The following is a 16,497-nucleotide window of genomic DNA, read 5'->3' on the forward strand; positions in this document are numbered from 1 at the left end:
GTGATTCAGCTAATGCGTAATCTTAAAAAAGGGTACGAATGAACTTCTTTACCTGAAGTAGAGTCACAGACATAGAGAACAAATTTATGGTTACCAGGGGATGGGGGAGTGGGGAGGGATAAACTGGGAGATCGGAATTGACATATACACACTACTGTATATGAAATAGATGACATTAGTATAGAAAGTAAATGACTAATGAGAATCTATTGTATACAATAGGGAACGCTACTTAATACTTTGTAATGGCCTGTATTCCAAAAGAATCTAAATAAAGGGTGGATATAACTATTTGTGTAATTTATTCACTTGGCTATATAAGTAAAACTAACACAACTTTGTAAATCAACTATACTCCAATAAAAAAATTTCAAAGGCTACAAATATTATTAAAAAAAAAAAAAAGACTCCTAACAAACTCCCTGCAGTTCACATCTAGCTAAGCGCCTGGCGTATTTAAAGCTTCTTCTCCCTTTCGGCCCTGGCTGAAGTGGCCTTGGTGGACCGAGGGGCTGGGGGTGGGCGAACTGGAGCCCCAAGAAGGACCTGGGCCGGGAGAAGCCCGAGGACGCGACCGGGAAGCGCCGCCCAGCCAGCGCCCCGAGCCAGGCGCCCCTGGGGCGGCCCCCAAGGCAGGGACCGAGGGGGCAAGGGGCCCCTCCCGGGATCACCTGCGCGCGATGGGGCGGGGCCGGGGGCGGGATCCCGGGGCGGCCGGAGCCGGGGCTGGTTCTGTGGCGCTGGCGGGAGGCGGAGTGGGGCGGCGGCCGGTGCGCGGGGCTCCCCCGAACAGGTAGGAGGCGCGGGAAGAGGGGGACTCCGAGGCTCCGGGGTCACGGGTGGTCCGGCTCGGGCGCGACGGGTCACAGTCCACCTGCCGGCCACGATCCTCGGAGGGGAGCCGGGAGAGGGAAGGTGAGGGGTCCCCAAGTCCCACCCATCCCCCTTCGTTGGAGGAAGTGCCTGGGGTCTGCGCCCGGAGGGCGGTGGTCTGTGATCCGAGTGGAGAGGGAGGTCGGTTGTCTTTTTCGGGCTTTGGAAATGGGGATGGGACACGCGTCGCAAGTTCGACCCTCGTGGAGAAGCCTGCATTTGGGGCGTGTTATTCCGAGCATCCGGCTGGCGAGTTGTTTCCTTGACCCACCTCCCTCACTAAGCCTCGGGCGGAGGGACCGAGACTCCCAGGAGAAAAGAGACCCTGCCAGCCAGGAGGTAGAAGAGATTTTTAAACCACTTAGGACCTCTGTTGGCTTCATCTGTGAAATGGGCGTCTGTGCGGAGGCCCCTTTTGGAGGAAGATCTGCAGTGAAAACCCACAGCTAGGAGGAAGAACCCAGGGTTCTAGTTCAGATCAGCCAACTCAGCAGCTCCGGAGAAAGGAGGCGGGGACACGTTCTGTGGTCTGGGTACCTGTCAGGAGGAGGACAAGGGTGTGTCATATACTAGGCGGGCTTCGAAGGATCTAGGAATCTCTCTAGTCTGGGAAGAGGGCCGGGAGGGTTATTTTCCCAGGTAGCGTGGGATTGAGTATCTTCCCGGGTAGCGCTAGTGGTAAAGAATCCGCCTGCCAGTGCAGGAGCCGCAGGGTCAGACATAGGTTCAATCCCTGGCTGGGGAAGATTCCCCTGGAGAAGATTGCCAGGGAAACCCCATAGACGGAGGAGCCTGGCAGGCTACAGTCCATGGGGTCACAAAGAGTCAGACACGACTGAGTGATGAAACAACGACCAATAAAGAAAGTGTAGTGCTAAAGAGCTGCTGTTTTGGAATCAGTCAGCCTGGGCGTTGGAATCCCTGCTTTGCCCCTTAGGCGGCCAATAACTTAGTCTTGGTCAGAACTTTGCATTTCTCTATGGTTTGCGTTACTCCATAAACAAGGCAATTTCTTTGACAGATCGTCAGATAGTCCATATAAAGTGCTCAGGACAAGGTCTTTATGTTATAGGCACTCAATAAATATGAGCTATTAATTTCCACCAGATTGTAGCTCCTTGGGGACAGGGGCCGTGTCTCTTTGGTTCACCATTATTGGTGCCCCGTGGACCGAGGAGCCTAGTGGGCTCCAGTCCCTGGGGTCACAAAAGAGCCGGACAGGACTTAGAGACTAAACAACAACAAAAACAGCGGGTCTCACTGCACATTTGTTGAATGAATGAAGGATAAGTGAGTATGTAGTACCACAGTTGGCGTGTGGCAAGTAATCAATAAATAGTGAATTGAGAGATGGCCAGACCCTAACAGATGGGTATGGATAGGAGACAGTGGTCTAGGTGGATGGAACAGAGTAACAGATTAAGAATAAGCCCAAGCAACAGATTTGGGGCACCCCTTCTTGAGGGGGGCAAGGGAGCAACATGATAAGCTCAGCAGAGCGCAGAGTAGGGGAAAGCTCACAGAATGCTGGGATCCTGACCTAGCGGCCACACGGACGGACATGGAGCAGCTGGAATCTAGGTCAGTCAGATGCCTTTCTCACATCCTCTAAGTGTCCATCCCCAAGCTGCAGGGGTCAGGGGTGCCAAGAGACAGCAAAGGGCTGCGGGTGCCTGGTGAGAATGGAAGATGAAACGGGAGAGGGGCTCCCGTGGCCCCTTTATGGCAGTGGGACCTCCCTCACCTCGTCCTGCTGTCTCCTGGCTCCTGGTGAGGCAGCTGAAGGGGGCAGCGTGGGGCCAGGTGGGCGACCCGCCGGCGCGCGTGCTGAGCCAAGCTCATGGCGAGCCGGGCCAGGGGATTGTGCTGGGTCTCTGGGGAAATCTGCTCTAGTGGAATCAAAGCTCATCCCTGCAGCCAGTTCCCCTGTCCTTCGTCTCCTCCTGTGGACCGTGGCCACTGCCGCCTCAGGCCAGGAGGGAGCTGTGTCCTCGAGGTGGAACCACCCTTAGCCAGGTGAGGAGCCTACAGCCTGTCTGACATCCTGGCAGGCAGCCTGTTGAGGGTTCCATCTCCCTGCGGTGACTAGGAAAGCAGAGATCTGAAGTGGAGGTGAGAGATTTGGGCAAACCCATCAAGAGGACATGGGAGGCACTGTATCTCTCTAAAGAGCCAAGTTCAAAGCCTTTCCTCTTAGTGCTTTCCATAATTGTGCATAATTATTTGATATCTGTGTTTCCCACTGACTTGTAGACTCAGGGAGTAAGCCTGCCTTCTTTCTCACCATATCCCCACCTACCATAGTGCCCCGCACACAGCAGGCGTTCAGTGAATGTCTGTGGAATGCATGAACCCAGGCTAAGGACTGGGGCTCTTGGCTCTGAGAGGAGAGCTTTGATGCTCCAGGGAGAGCATCTCTTTACCGAAGTGATGTAGACACCCCAAGTTCTTCCCCCCACTGCCACCCTCGTCTCCCATCCAATCCCCACCCCCTAGCTTGAAAGGCATGTCCCCAATCACACGTTCTGAGCCTCTGCCCTCTCTCCTGCCACCATCAGGGTCTTTTCTCGAGGAAGAGTCCCCTGCTGGTAGAGTTTACACCTCAGGGACAGGCCTGGACACTGTGCTGCTTCTCCCAGCCTGATAGTCAGCCCCCTAGAGACCCCCTAGGCTCTGAGAGGAGGAAACAAACATCCAGTCTGATCCCTATCCTGCAGGATCACAGGGTATAGGAGCTACAGTTCAGTTCAGTTCAGTCACTCTGTTGTGTCCGACTCTTTGTGACCCCATGGACTGCAGCATGCGAGGCCTCTCTGTCCATCACCAACTCCCAGAGTGTATTCAAACTCATGTCCATTGAGTCGGTGATGCCATCCAACCGTCTCATCCTCTGTCATCCCTTCTCCTCCCACCTTCAATCTTTCCCAGCATCAAGGCCTTTTCAAAAGAGTCAGTTCTTCACATCAGGTGGCCAAAGTATTTGAGTTTCAGTTTCAGCATCAGTCCTTTCAATGAATATTCAGGACTGATTTCCTTTAGGATGGACTGGTTGGATCTCCTTGCAGTCCAAGGGACTCTCAAGAATCTTCTCTAATACCACAGTTCAAAAGCATCAGTTCTTCAGTGCTCAGCTTTCTTTATAGTCCAGCTTTCACATCCATACATGACTACTGGAAAAACTATAGCTTTGACTAGACAGACCTTTGTTGCCAAAGTAATGTCTCTGCTTTTTAATATGCTGTCTAGGTTGGTCATAACTTTTCTTCCAAGGAGCAAGTGTCTTTTAATTTCATGATTGCAGTCACCATCTGCAGTGATTTTGGAGCCCAAAAAGATAAAGTCTGTCACTGTTTCCACTGTTTCCCCATCTATTTGCCATGAAGTGATGGGACCAGATGCGATGATCTTAGTTTTCTGAATGTTGAGGTTTAGGTCAACTTTTTCACTCTCTTTCACTTTCATCAAGAGGCTCTTTAGTTCTTCTTTGCTTTCTGCTATAAGGGTGGTGTCATCTGCACATCTGAGGTTATTGATATTTCTCCTGGCAATCTTGATTCCAACTTGTGTTTCTTCCAGCCCGGCGTTTCTCATGATGAACTCTGCATATAAGTTAAACAAGCAGGGTGACAATATACAGCCTTGACATACTCCTTTCCCTATTTGGAACCAGTCTGTTGTTCCATGTCCAGTTCTAACTGTTGCTTCTTGACCTGCATACAGGTTTCTCAAGAGGCAGGTCAGGTGGTCTGGCATTCCCATCTCTTGTAGAATTTTCCACAGTTTGTTGTGATCCACACGGTCAAAGGCTTTGACACAGTCGATAAAGCAGAAGTAGGTGCTACAGGAACCCTTAAAGGCAACAGAGGGTGCCTTCAGGTGAGGACGCTGGAGTCCAGAAAGGATGAGATACACCCAGTGAAGAACTGTTAGGAGAGACCTCAAGTCCCCTTATCTGAGTGCTTTGTCACTGCCGTCGGCTGGGAGGTTCTCTGGGAATATGAATAGCTACAACACTTCCCTTTACTTTCCAGTCTTCCACTAAAGTAGAATGGAAGGTTATAAAAAGAAAGGTAAAGTGGATTTTAAGCTGCCCAGTAAACCTTTTTAATTGAAAACAAAACAAACAAACAAAGAAAAAACTCATATATGTTAAAAATAAAGACCCCAAATTATATACATTCAATTTACTTTTTAAAAGATATATGTTTGATATTGGAGAAAAATGATCCAAAGCAGGAACCCCTCTAACCTGGGCCGGGTGTTGCTGGCCAAGCAGTGCCTGTGCTGGGGTGTGCCCTGCAGGCTGCCGCGCCAGGGCCTCTGCGGCTGCCCAGAATCAGCGCTGGGTTTGTTTCTCCTGGACCACCTCCGAGCATGGAGCACACTGCCCTATCGGTTTCTGCACCTCCATCCATCTGGCCTCCTGATGCAGCCACTGGCATCTGGGTTTCTGACATCCCACTCTTTGCTTCGGGATCTGGCAGGGTGGATCCCGCTTCGTCTTCTTTCAGAGGAGTTCCTCATCAGGACGATAGGTCCTCCGTGGGCCGGAGGAGGCAGGAAGAGAGAAAGGGGACCGAGCCAAGGCCAGAGCCTACCAGTCAGCAAGTCTCCATGGATTCCTCAGCAGGGCTGGGTGTCAGTACAGTTGAGGGGTAGGGCCAGAGCGTGGCAGCTGGGCTGGAACCTCTCCTGTGGTTTGAAGCTCCCGGGGGTATTGGCTGCAGCTTGGCCTAAGGAAGGAAAAGGGGGTGTGCTGATCTCTAAAGACAGGAGAGGCCTGTTCTTCAGCCAGGCCTGTGGTGAGGGGCCCCCTGCCTGGGCCGGACACTCCTGAGCAGTTGGGGCCCTCAGCAGGGCTGCCAGGTCCATGGTACCTAGTGGGCGGCTCGAGGAGGTGGAGGGGGCGATGTTGGAAGTTCCTGGGATGTCAGGCATCCGTGCAGACCCTGGATGGCCAGGGCAGCCTCAGCCAGCAGGGGAGGATGGGGCGCAGAGTGGGGAGGGAGGCCTTGGTTTTCGAGCTGCGGGATTTTGTTCAAGCCACATCACCTCCCTGAGCCTCGGTTTCCCAATTTATTAAAGAAGATGCTATCCAAGGCCCTCACTTATAAAGATGAGTTTCCCTTCCCCTTCAGAGAAAGTTTGTGTCTTGGGACCTGTTGAGTCAGCTGTTCAGGCCAAAGAGCGTCAGGGTGTTTGAGTTCTTCCACAGTTCACTCATCATTCATTCATTCATTCACTCAGTCACTCACTCATTCTTCAAGACTAACACCTGCCTCTGGCCTGTGCCGGAAGTTCAGAGAGACCTTTTTCCTGCTGTGTGTCTGTTTCTTGCAGAGCCCCCAGCACGTGGGGCCTGACCTTCTGCAGCTTCCATCTCTTCCTCCACCGGGGATCATCTCTTTCAGTCTGCTGTGCAATAAAAAGCAATAGTGTGGGACTTCCCTGGTGGCCTGGTGGTTAAGTCACAGTGCTTCCAATGCTGGGGGCATGGGTTTGATCCCTGGTTGGGAAACTAAGATCCCACATGTCCTGTGGCACAGAAAAAAAAAAAAAAATTAATCCTACGAGGACTTCCCTGGTGGTTCACAAGTGGTTAAGACTCCACTCTCCCAATGCAGGGGGCATGGGTTTGATCCTTGGTTGGGGAACTAAGATCCCACATGCTGCACCACATGGCCAAAAAATAAATAAAAATAAATGAATAAAAAATTAAAAATGCAGTTGTGCAACTTGTTCCCCCAGCTGCCATCCCTGATCCCCTAACTCTCCTTCAGATATCCCTAAGGTTTTAGCCTTCAGGTCTCAGAGGGAAATGGTTAACAGTTAATGCCTGTTTGCTGAGGGTTTGCCGGGGCCCACACAGCACTGAATGCTCCACATGCCTCAGCCCTTTCCCACCCACGGCAGCCCAGGAGGTGAGTAGTTTTCCCTCGCTCCCTGCTGAGGTTCACAGAGGTCTGGTGGTCACAGAGCTAACCAGCGACGCCATTTTGCCTTCATGGGCCCCTTCCTCCATAAAAAATACTAAGTTATATTAATAACTGTATTGGTACATTTAAACGTTTTCTTCATCCTAAAAGTTCCTGTTTTCTTCTGATTTTGAAAGAAATAAGAAGCATTTTTTGTGAGCCCCCAAAAGTCTTGTGAGCCCTGGGCACTGGGTCTCCTGGGTCCTGGAAAGACGCAGGCCCTGAGGCTAGGCAGGAGCAAGGCTGAGATTCCAGGAAGTCCTAACCTCCTCCCTGTATTGCCCTTCAGCAATTAAGAAAAAAAAAAAAAAAAGAACAGGCCAGAAACTGCAGAAAAGGGGACTAGTTATCCAAACTTCTAATGCCTGTGGTGGTTTAGTAGTTCTTTCTGGAAAATGTCACTTGGTTTATTTCCTCACCTCCCCACCAACTCCTACCCTCTTCCTCACTATTTCTTAACCAAAACTTTTTCAAGAGCCAAGTCCACTCCGTCCTCTTTTGTGGCAGCTATAGATGCCCTTCGTTGGTCTCCTCTCCAGTCTCAGACCTTAACGGTAACTGGTTTGCCCAGAGGACAAAAGAGGATTTATTTATTGTACAGAAACAGATCCATGTTCCTCCCTGATCCCCAGAAATGATGTCACTGCTCATAATAATAATAACAGCAATTCATAATTTTGAGAGCTCTCGGTGTGCTGGGCATTTGCTAATCATTTGTAATCACTTGGCATGAGCTGTCTCCTGAAAACCTAACCCTATTGGAGAGTGGGAGGAAAATGAGATATCTTGTCAGTCCTCCAGAAGAAAAGGTGGCAGAATGTGAATCTAGAATCAAGGTTGACAAATTTAGTTATCTTTAAGCATAAGGTATGTCAATTAAAGAAAAGCAAGATGATATTTTTATCATCTCCATTTTGCAGATGAAGAAACTGAGGCTTAGAAAGACTAACTGAGATGCTCGAAAGGCAGGGCCGGGATGGGGACCTTAGTAGGGAACTAGGCTGAGTCTGTTAGTTTGTTGTCAGAGCATGAACCCCGTGACGGCAGGGACCATATCCCACGGTCTGCCCCATCGTCTAGCACGGTGCCTTGGTACACAGACTTTCAGCGTGGAATGAGTGACTGACCTCTGCACTGTTCTCTAAGGACACTTGTCCACTTTGGGTCCCTGCTCCTTGTCTTGGGACAGTCACTGCCTCCTGTCCCTGCAGTGCAGAAGTTGGCCACTACAGCCCTGGGGGAGTCTATTGTTGGTTTAGTCGCTAAAACATGTCTGACTATTTTGTGACCCCATGGACTGCAACCCACCAGGCTCCTCTGTCCGTGGGGTTTCCCAGGCAAGAATGCTGGAGTGGGTTGCTATTTCCTTCTCCAGGGGATCTTCCTGACCCAGGGATCAAGTCTGAGTCCCCTGCATTGGCAGGCAAGTTCTTTACCACTGGGTCACCACGGAAGCCCTTGGAGCAGCTCAAAGCCCTGCTGAGATGAGGAATCAATCAAAACAGACCAAGGCTCAGGTATTCACTTGCCCATCGATGCCCTTCCAACCCCGCCCCCAACCCCAGTCTGTAGAATCCCACCGACGGAGTTGACTTCCTGCCAAGGCTACTGCTCCCTGGAACTCAGAGATGAAGCCTGCAGACACACAGGCAGAGTGCCAACCAGAAGAGAGTGGCTGAGGGAGTCTGTGTCTCTGCCCCGGGCTCATTTTTTCTCTTCCTAGTGCCTCTGGCTCTTCCACAGGGCACATTACCAGGCTGAGAGCAAGTACCCCCAGGGGAACTTGAATTCACTCACCAAAATAATTAGATGCCTAAGAAGTACAACTGTTCTAAAAGACAGTAAATCAAGCAGCAGATGTCATCTGAAGCAGAATGATTGAAGTAGATGGAACCAGATTTTGCAGTAAAGCATGATACTTTTATTAATATTTAAAAAGATAAGGAAAGACTTTTGTAGAATAATACAAGAACAAGAAGTCATAGGAGAGAACCAAAGCAAAAGATTAGCCATGAAACTTATCGTTGTTGGTTAGTTGCTAAGTCGTGTCCCACTCTTTCGCTACCCCATGGACTGCAGCCCACTGGGGTCCTCTGTCCATGGGATTTTCTTGGCAAGAAGACTGGAGTGGGTTGCCATTTCCTCCTCCAGGGGATCTTCCCGACCCAGAGATCAAAATGTGATGCCTGCTTGGCAGGTGGATTCTTTACCCCTGAGCCACCAGGGAAGCCCATGAAAGATATACTATTTAAAATAAAGGACACGACCTGGCAGAAGTCCTTGCCTCCCCTCCACTTAGCTTCAGGTCAGAAGCGCCACAGAGGAAGGCACTCTGTTCTCACATTCCGTAAGCAGAACAGAGCTCTGCAATCCAGCTGGACCCTGTGCTCCAGCGACGAAAGAGGCATTGCCATCTCAGCCTGTTCCTTTCTCCACTTCTTTATTCAGAAATGCTTCACATCGCCTCATTATACGTCTTGGGCCAATATGGCTGAAACATCAACTCTGAATCAGGCTCTTGCGCAAAAGAAAATAAAACAAATTTGTAGTGAAAAAAAATAAAGGACACAATAGATGGTATAAATATCAGGTTGGATACAGCTAAATTAACATTTCCCAGGTGGTGCTAGTGGTAAAGAGCCTGCCTGCCAATGCAGGCGACATAAGAGACGTACGTGGGTTAGATCCCTGGGTCAGGAAGATCCCCTGGAGGAAGGCATGGCAACCCACACCAGTATTCCCCTAGAGGATCCCATGGACAGAGGATCCTTTCCAGGCTGTGGTCCATAGGGTCAGAAAGAGTCAGACACAACTGAAGCAACTTAGCACGCATGCATGCAGTAAAGAGGAAAATTAGATTGAGAACTACCCCAGAAGGAAGCAGGAAAAAAATAAAGAGATAACAAATGAAAAAGAAAATCTAAGCGAGATGGAGAGTAAAAGTAGGTGTCCTGAAAGAAGACGAAAAATGGAGAATAAGGAAGAATTGAAGAAATTATTAATAGAGATTATATGTTCCAGGATTAAAGGAAAATGAATGAAATCATACTGAAAGGACTCATGGAGTCGCCAACAGCAGAAATCTCCACACAAAATATCATGATAAAATTGAAAATCTGAAAGACAGTGAGAAAGGGCAGAGAGAACTAGCCTCCCTTACAAAGCGCCAAGATTTAGACTGATTTTATACATCTCAATAATAGCACTTGATCAAGGAAGTCAAAGAATAATGTTATTATAAGAAGTGAAAGAAGAGAACCCTTTCAATCAAGAATTTTAAAGGCAGCCAAATCGTCATTCAAACATGAGGTCATACTAAAAATATTCTTAGACAAATAAAGCCTTAGAAGGTGGAATACACAAAGACCCACATTGAAAATACTCTGAAGGAACTACTTAAATAATAAAAGAAACAAATCCAGGAGCTGCCGCAGGAGCTGTTGGAAGTCAGGGTGTTTAAGTCTGGGGTCAATGCAAGAAACAGAAACAAAACTCAGCATTCTTGGTAGGAAGGGATTTTATTCACCCTATTCTTTTAAAATATTGGAAAGGCTGGAGGCTTCCAAAACGCTGCAGACTGGAGAGCTCTGGCACCTGCCATAGTCAGGAAGGTGAAGGACTCACAAAGCTCGGGCAACTGCTGAATTTAGGGAGACACGACCACGGTCATGTGATCCAGGGATTCAAGCGCTGGTCTGCTGTAACTGCCTGGATTCTGAATCTCAGAGTCTGGCTACAGCACTCACTCCTTTTTTTAGGAGGACCTGCCTTGGGCCCAGACCCTTTGGGAGGTCACGCTGTCCAGCTAGAATGACACTGATCTGTTTCATCTGATTTATTTTGTTGCTTTCTATTGATGGCAAGTTTTCCATTTTCAGAAACGATAGAATTATTCTGTTTACAGGTTATTTTTTGAATGTTTAAAAGGAAAAGTAGGTCTAGGGATCTCAAGCCATCGTGATTGGTGCAAACAATTATTATAAGTAGTCAGAGGTGGAAGAGGTGTTCTGGGGAGGAGGAGACAGTTGGATGTCATGACCGAGGAAGGTTTAGATTGGGGTAGCACTGGGAAGAGGGCACTGGAGAAAAGGCCAGTTTGCTGATTATCTGTCCCTGTGTAACCAACTGCTCTAAGACTTCATGGCCTGATAGCTGTATAGGTTGAGCGGACTCAGGGGAGAGGTCCTCACTTGGGATCTGACACGTGCTTTCTGCCTGACATTCACAGCTCACGGCTCAGCTGGCCTGGGTGTCTGTGGTGGCTCACTCACGTGGCGACTTGGTGACACGTGGCTGACAGCTGGGACCACAGCTGGGGCGGTCAACTAGCACATCTGCCTGTGGCCTCTGCACGTGCCTGGGGCTTCTCAGAGCATGTCAGCGGGGTGCCGAGAAGGAGCGAGCATTCTGAGAGGCAAGAAGCAGAAGCCTCCCTGAAGGGCTTTACCCCAACAGCCAGTGTCGCTTCTGCCACATCCCAGTGGTCCCAGCAGTCATGGGGCCCACCTAGATTCAAGGGAGTGGAGAAACAGACTCCATCTCATCAGTGGGGAGATACTGTGCAGCTAGTAATAGCTTCCCAGTATGGGAGGCACAGGTGAGGCATGGGTCAGTTTAAGGAGACAGGAAGTCACTCATTCCCTGCCTAGGGTTGGGAAGAAAGGGAGAAGACAGGTGCTGGTGGATAAAAGTGGAAAAGGTTCATGGAAGACTTTGGTTGATAAGACAAAGAATGATGGCTTTATTCTGTGACCAGCCAGAAGTAGATGGATAGTATTGAAATCAAAGAGAGACACCATGCGGAAGGCCAAGGTCTCAGCAATTTTTTCTGCAACAAGGGATCCGTAGGGAAGACAGCTGGTAGCTTCTGTTCCTTTACAGTAGAATATCCCAGGAGCATGAAGGGGTAGAAAATACACAGACACACACACACACTGCCCTCAATCCACTAAGCACTTGTTAGACAGTTACTGTATGGCAAGTGCATGGCCAGACCAGGCACTGTGGAAATAAGCCTATGATTCATAAACCACTGGGCTATCCTGCAAATTCTGGTATTTCTACATTCATTCTATAGCTTCTAGTTCTCCTCTTGGACTCCTTGTGGACCCAAAACCTTTGCTAGGACAATAAAAAGGCAAAAAGATAGGACACTGAAAAATGAACTCCCCAGGTCGGTAGGTGCCCGATATGCTACTGGAGAGCAGTGGAGAAATAACTCCGGAAAGAATGAAGAGAAGGAGCCAAAGCAAAAACAGCACCCAGTTGTGGATGTGACTGGTGATGCAAGTAAAGTCCGATGCTGTAAAGAGCAATATTGTGAAGGAAACTGGAATGTTAGGTCCATGAATCAAGGCAAATTGGAAGTGGTCAAACAGGAGATGGCAAGAGTGAACATCAACATTCTAGCAATCAGCGAAATAAAATGGACGGGAATGGGTGAATTTAACTCAGATGATCATTATAATTTACTACTGTGGGCAAGAATTCCTTAGAAGAAATGGAGTAGCCATCATAGTCAACAAAAGAGTTAGAAATGCAGTACTTGGATGCAATCTCAAAAACAACAGAATGATCCCTGTTCGTTTCCAAGGCAAACCATTCAATATCACAGTAATCCAAGTCTATGCCACGACCAGTAATGCTGAAGAAGCTGAAGTTGAACTGGTTATATGAAGACCTACAAGACCATCTAGAACTAACACCCAAAAGAGATGTCCTTTTCATTATAGGGGACTGGAATGCAAAAGTAGGAAGTCAAGAGATACCTGGAATAACAGGCAAATTTGGCCTTGGAGTACAAAACGAAGCAGGTCAAAGGCTAACAGAGTTTTGCCAAGAGAACGCACTGGTCATAGCAAACACCCTCTTCCAACAACACAAGAGAAGACTCTACACATGGACATCATCAGATGGTCAATGCTGATTTCGGACTGATTATATTCTTTGCAGCCAAAGATGGAGAAGCTCTATAGAGTCAGCAAAAACAAGACCGGGAGCTGACTGTGACTCAGATTATGAACTCCTTATTGCCAAATTCAGACCTAAATTGAAGAAAGTAGGGAAAACCACTAGATCATTCAGGTGTGACCTAAATCAAATCTCTTATGATTATACAGTGGAAGTGACAAATAGATTCAAGAGATTAGATCTGATAGAGTGCTTGAAGAACTATGGGCCAAGGTTCATGACATTGTACAGGAGGCAGGGATCAAGACCATCCTCAAGAAAAAGAAATGTAAAAAGGCAAAATGGTTGTCTGAGGAGGCCTTAGAAATAGCTGAGAAAAGAAGAGAAGCTAAAGGCAATGGAGAAAAGGAAAGATATACCCATTTGAATGCGAGTTCCAGAAAATAGCAAGGAGAGATAAGAAAGCCTTCCTTGGTGATCAGTGCAAGGAAATAGAGGAAAAGAATAGAATGGGGAAAACTAGAGCTCTCTTCAAGAAAATCCGAAATCCCAAGGGAACATTTCATGCAAAGATGAACACAATAAAGTACAGAAATGGTATGGACCTAACAGAAGCAGAAGATATTAAGAAGAGGTGGCAAGAATACACAGAACTATACAAAAAGATCTTCATGACCCACATAATCATGATGGTGTGATCACTTACCTAAAGCCAGACATCCTGGAATGTGAAGTCAAGTGGGCCTTAGGAAGCATCACTACAAACAAAGCTAGTGGAGGCAGTGGAATTCCAGTTGAGCTATTTCAAATCCTGAAAGATGATGCTGTGAAAGTGCTGCACTTGATACGTCAGCAAATTTGGAAAACTCAGCAGTGGCCACAGGACTGGAAAAGGTCAGTTTTCATTCCAAAAGAAAGGCAATGCCAAAGAATACTCAAACTACCGCACAATTGCACTCATCTCACACACTAGTAAAGTAATGCTTAAAATTCTCCAAGCGAGGCTTCAACAGTACGTGACCCGTGAACTTCCAGATGTTCAAGCTGGTTTTAGAAAAGGCAGAGGAACCAGAGATCAAATTGCCAACATCTGTTAGATCATAGAAAAAGCAAGAGAATTCCAGAAAAACATCTACTTCTGCTTTATTGACTATGCCAAAGCCTTTGATCGTGTGGATCACAAGAAACTTTGGAAAATTCTGAAAGAGATGGGAGTACTAGACCACCTTATCTGCCTCCTGAGAAATCTGTATGCAGGTCCAGAAGCAACAGTTAGAATTGGACATGGAACAGCAGACTGGTTCCAAATCGGAAAAGGAGTTCGTCAAGGCTGTATATCGTCACCCTGCTTATTTAACTTATATGCAGAGTACATCATGCAAAATGGCAGGCTGGATAAAGCATAAGCTGGAATCAAGATTGCCAGGAGAAATATCAATAACCTCAGATATGCAGATGACACCACCCTTATAGCAGAAAGCAAAGAAGAACTAAAGAGCTTCTTGATGAAAGTGAAAGAGGAGAGTGAAAAAGTTGGCCTAAACCTCAACATTCAGAAAACTAAGATCATCGCATCTGGTCCCATCACTTCATGGCAAATAGATGGGGAAACAGCAAGAAACTCTATTTTCTTGGGCTCCAAAATCACTGCAGGTAGTGACTGCAGCCATGAAATGAAAGATGCTTTCTCCTTGGAAGAAAAGCTGTGACCAACCTAGACAGCATTTAAAAATCAAAAACATTACTTTGCCAACAAATGTCCTTCTGGTCAAAGCTATGGTTTTCCAGTAGTCATGTATGGATGTGAGAGTTGGACTATAAAGAAAGCTGAGCATCGAAGAATTGATGGTTTTGAACTGTGGTGTTGAAGAAGATTCTTGAGAGTTCCTTGGCTGCAAGGAGTTCCAACCAGTTTATCCTAAAGGAAATCAGTCCTGAATATTCATCAGAAGGACTGATGCTGAAGCTGAAACTCCAAAACTTTGGCCATCTGATGTGAAGGACTGATTCATTTGAAAAGACCCTGATGCTGGGAAAGATTGAAAGCAGGAGGAGAAGGGGACGACAGAGGATGAGATGGTTGGATGGCATTACTGACTTGATGGAAATGAGTTTGAGTAAATTCCGGGAGTTGGTGATGGACAGGGAGGCCTGGCATGCTGCAGTCCGTGGTGTCACAAAGAGTCAGACACTACTGAGTGACTGAACTGAACTGAGAACAAGTGTCCTGAGTTTTGACTAAAAAATTGTGGTACAAGTGCAAGTCCAATTATTTAGCCTTATTGTATAAATAAATCAGGCATTTGTGAGGGTTTTGCATGCATAAGGCATTTAGCAATGCTTTTCAAGCCTCTAGGAGAGTGACTGATGCTTCTTGTTGTCGTTCAGTCGCTGAGTCATGTCTGACTCTTTGTGACCCCATGGACTGCAGCATGCCAGGCTCCTCTGTCCTTCACTGTCTCCCGGAGCTTGCTCAAATTCATGTCCATTGAGTTGGTGATGCTATCCAACCATCTCATGCTCTGCCGCCCCCTTCTCCTCTTGCCTTCAGCTTTCCCCAGCGTCAGGGTCTTTTCCAATGCACTGGCTTTCACATCAGGTAGCCAAAGTATTGGAGGTTCAGCCTGAGGCATAGTGGGCATTAATAAATACTAGTTTCCTCCTCCAGGATCTGTCCAAAGCCTCCCCACGGATCTCAAGTAGGTCAGTCTTTTCTGAGAATTCCCAGCACCTCACAGGTACTTTGCTTATAGCACTATCACATGAAAGTGTTATAATTAGCAAACAGGTCTGTCTTCCCTTCTATTTTAGGAGCTCCTTGGGAAATGAATTCATGCACACTTAGAGGCTGCATGGAAGAGATGAGTCCGCTTATTATTAGCAATGATTATCTTATTTGATTTTTGCAACCAGGGAAAAGACAGGAATCACCAAGTCTAGTTTACAGATGAGGAAACAGACTCAGAAAGGTTAAGTCACAAGCCTAAAGACACTCAGGTCAGAATTCAAGTCCATTGTTGTTCAGTTATCAAGTCGTGTCCGACTCTTTGCAACCCCATGGACTGCAGTGTGCCAAGCTTCCCTGTCCCTCACCCTCTTCCAGAGTTTACCCAAGGTCATGTCCATTGCATCAGGGACGCCATCCAACCGTCTCAGTCTCTGTCCCCCTCTTCTCCTTCAGGCCCATATCTAACTCTAAACCCCCACCTCTGTCGCCTTCAGCACACCACCATGTCACAGGAAGTGGAGGACTTTCCAGGAGAGGGCCGAATCCTGTGGGGTTGTAGGGGACTCAGTAGTCCCAGAGAACCAAGGTTAGGGGTGTGTGGGTGCTAAGAGGGAATGGGGGAGGAGATGGGAGAGAGATGGGAAGGGCTTCGAGTGCCGGGCCTCGATGCAGGGAACAGGTTGGAAAGACCTGCCCGAGGGTCCCAGCGTTGCCCAGATCACACCGTGATCTCGCCTCCCAGCTCACTGGTTGCCTGATGTCCACGTCCTCCCAGTCAGGACTGGGCCTGGAACGCAGGTCTCCTGACTCGCAGCCCTGAACTCACCTCCCCCAGCTTCCTCCCTGTCACAGCCTCCCTTTCAGGCTGTGGTGTTTGCTCAGAGCCCAAACCTGGGGCAGAGAGCAGAGAAATATTTATTTATGTCACCGCCAACCCTGCCTCCTGGAGGCCCCCAAGGGCTCCCTCACAGAGAAGTTCAGTTATATAACCCCGAGTTGACACAGCAGGAA

At 48.0% G+C, this 16,497-nt stretch overlaps 1 protein-coding gene across 1 annotated transcript in view; it reads left to right on the top strand.

Annotated features, from left to right (window-relative positions):
* The first annotated feature begins 711 nt into the window (after positions 1 to 711).
* Positions 712 to 16,497, top strand: part of NCMAP (non-compact myelin associated protein) — a 43,285-nt gene continuing 27,499 nt past the window's right edge. The window contains exon 1 of the mRNA XM_020902049.2: positions 712 to 793. The gene's annotated coding sequence lies outside the window, so the exon portion shown is untranslated. The remainder of the gene's footprint in view (positions 794 to 16,497) is intronic.

This window comes from Odocoileus virginianus, chromosome 30 (genome assembly GCF_023699985.2).
Source record: "Odocoileus virginianus isolate 20LAN1187 ecotype Illinois chromosome 30, Ovbor_1.2, whole genome shotgun sequence".
NCBI lineage: Eukaryota > Metazoa > Chordata > Mammalia > Artiodactyla > Cervidae > Odocoileus > Odocoileus virginianus.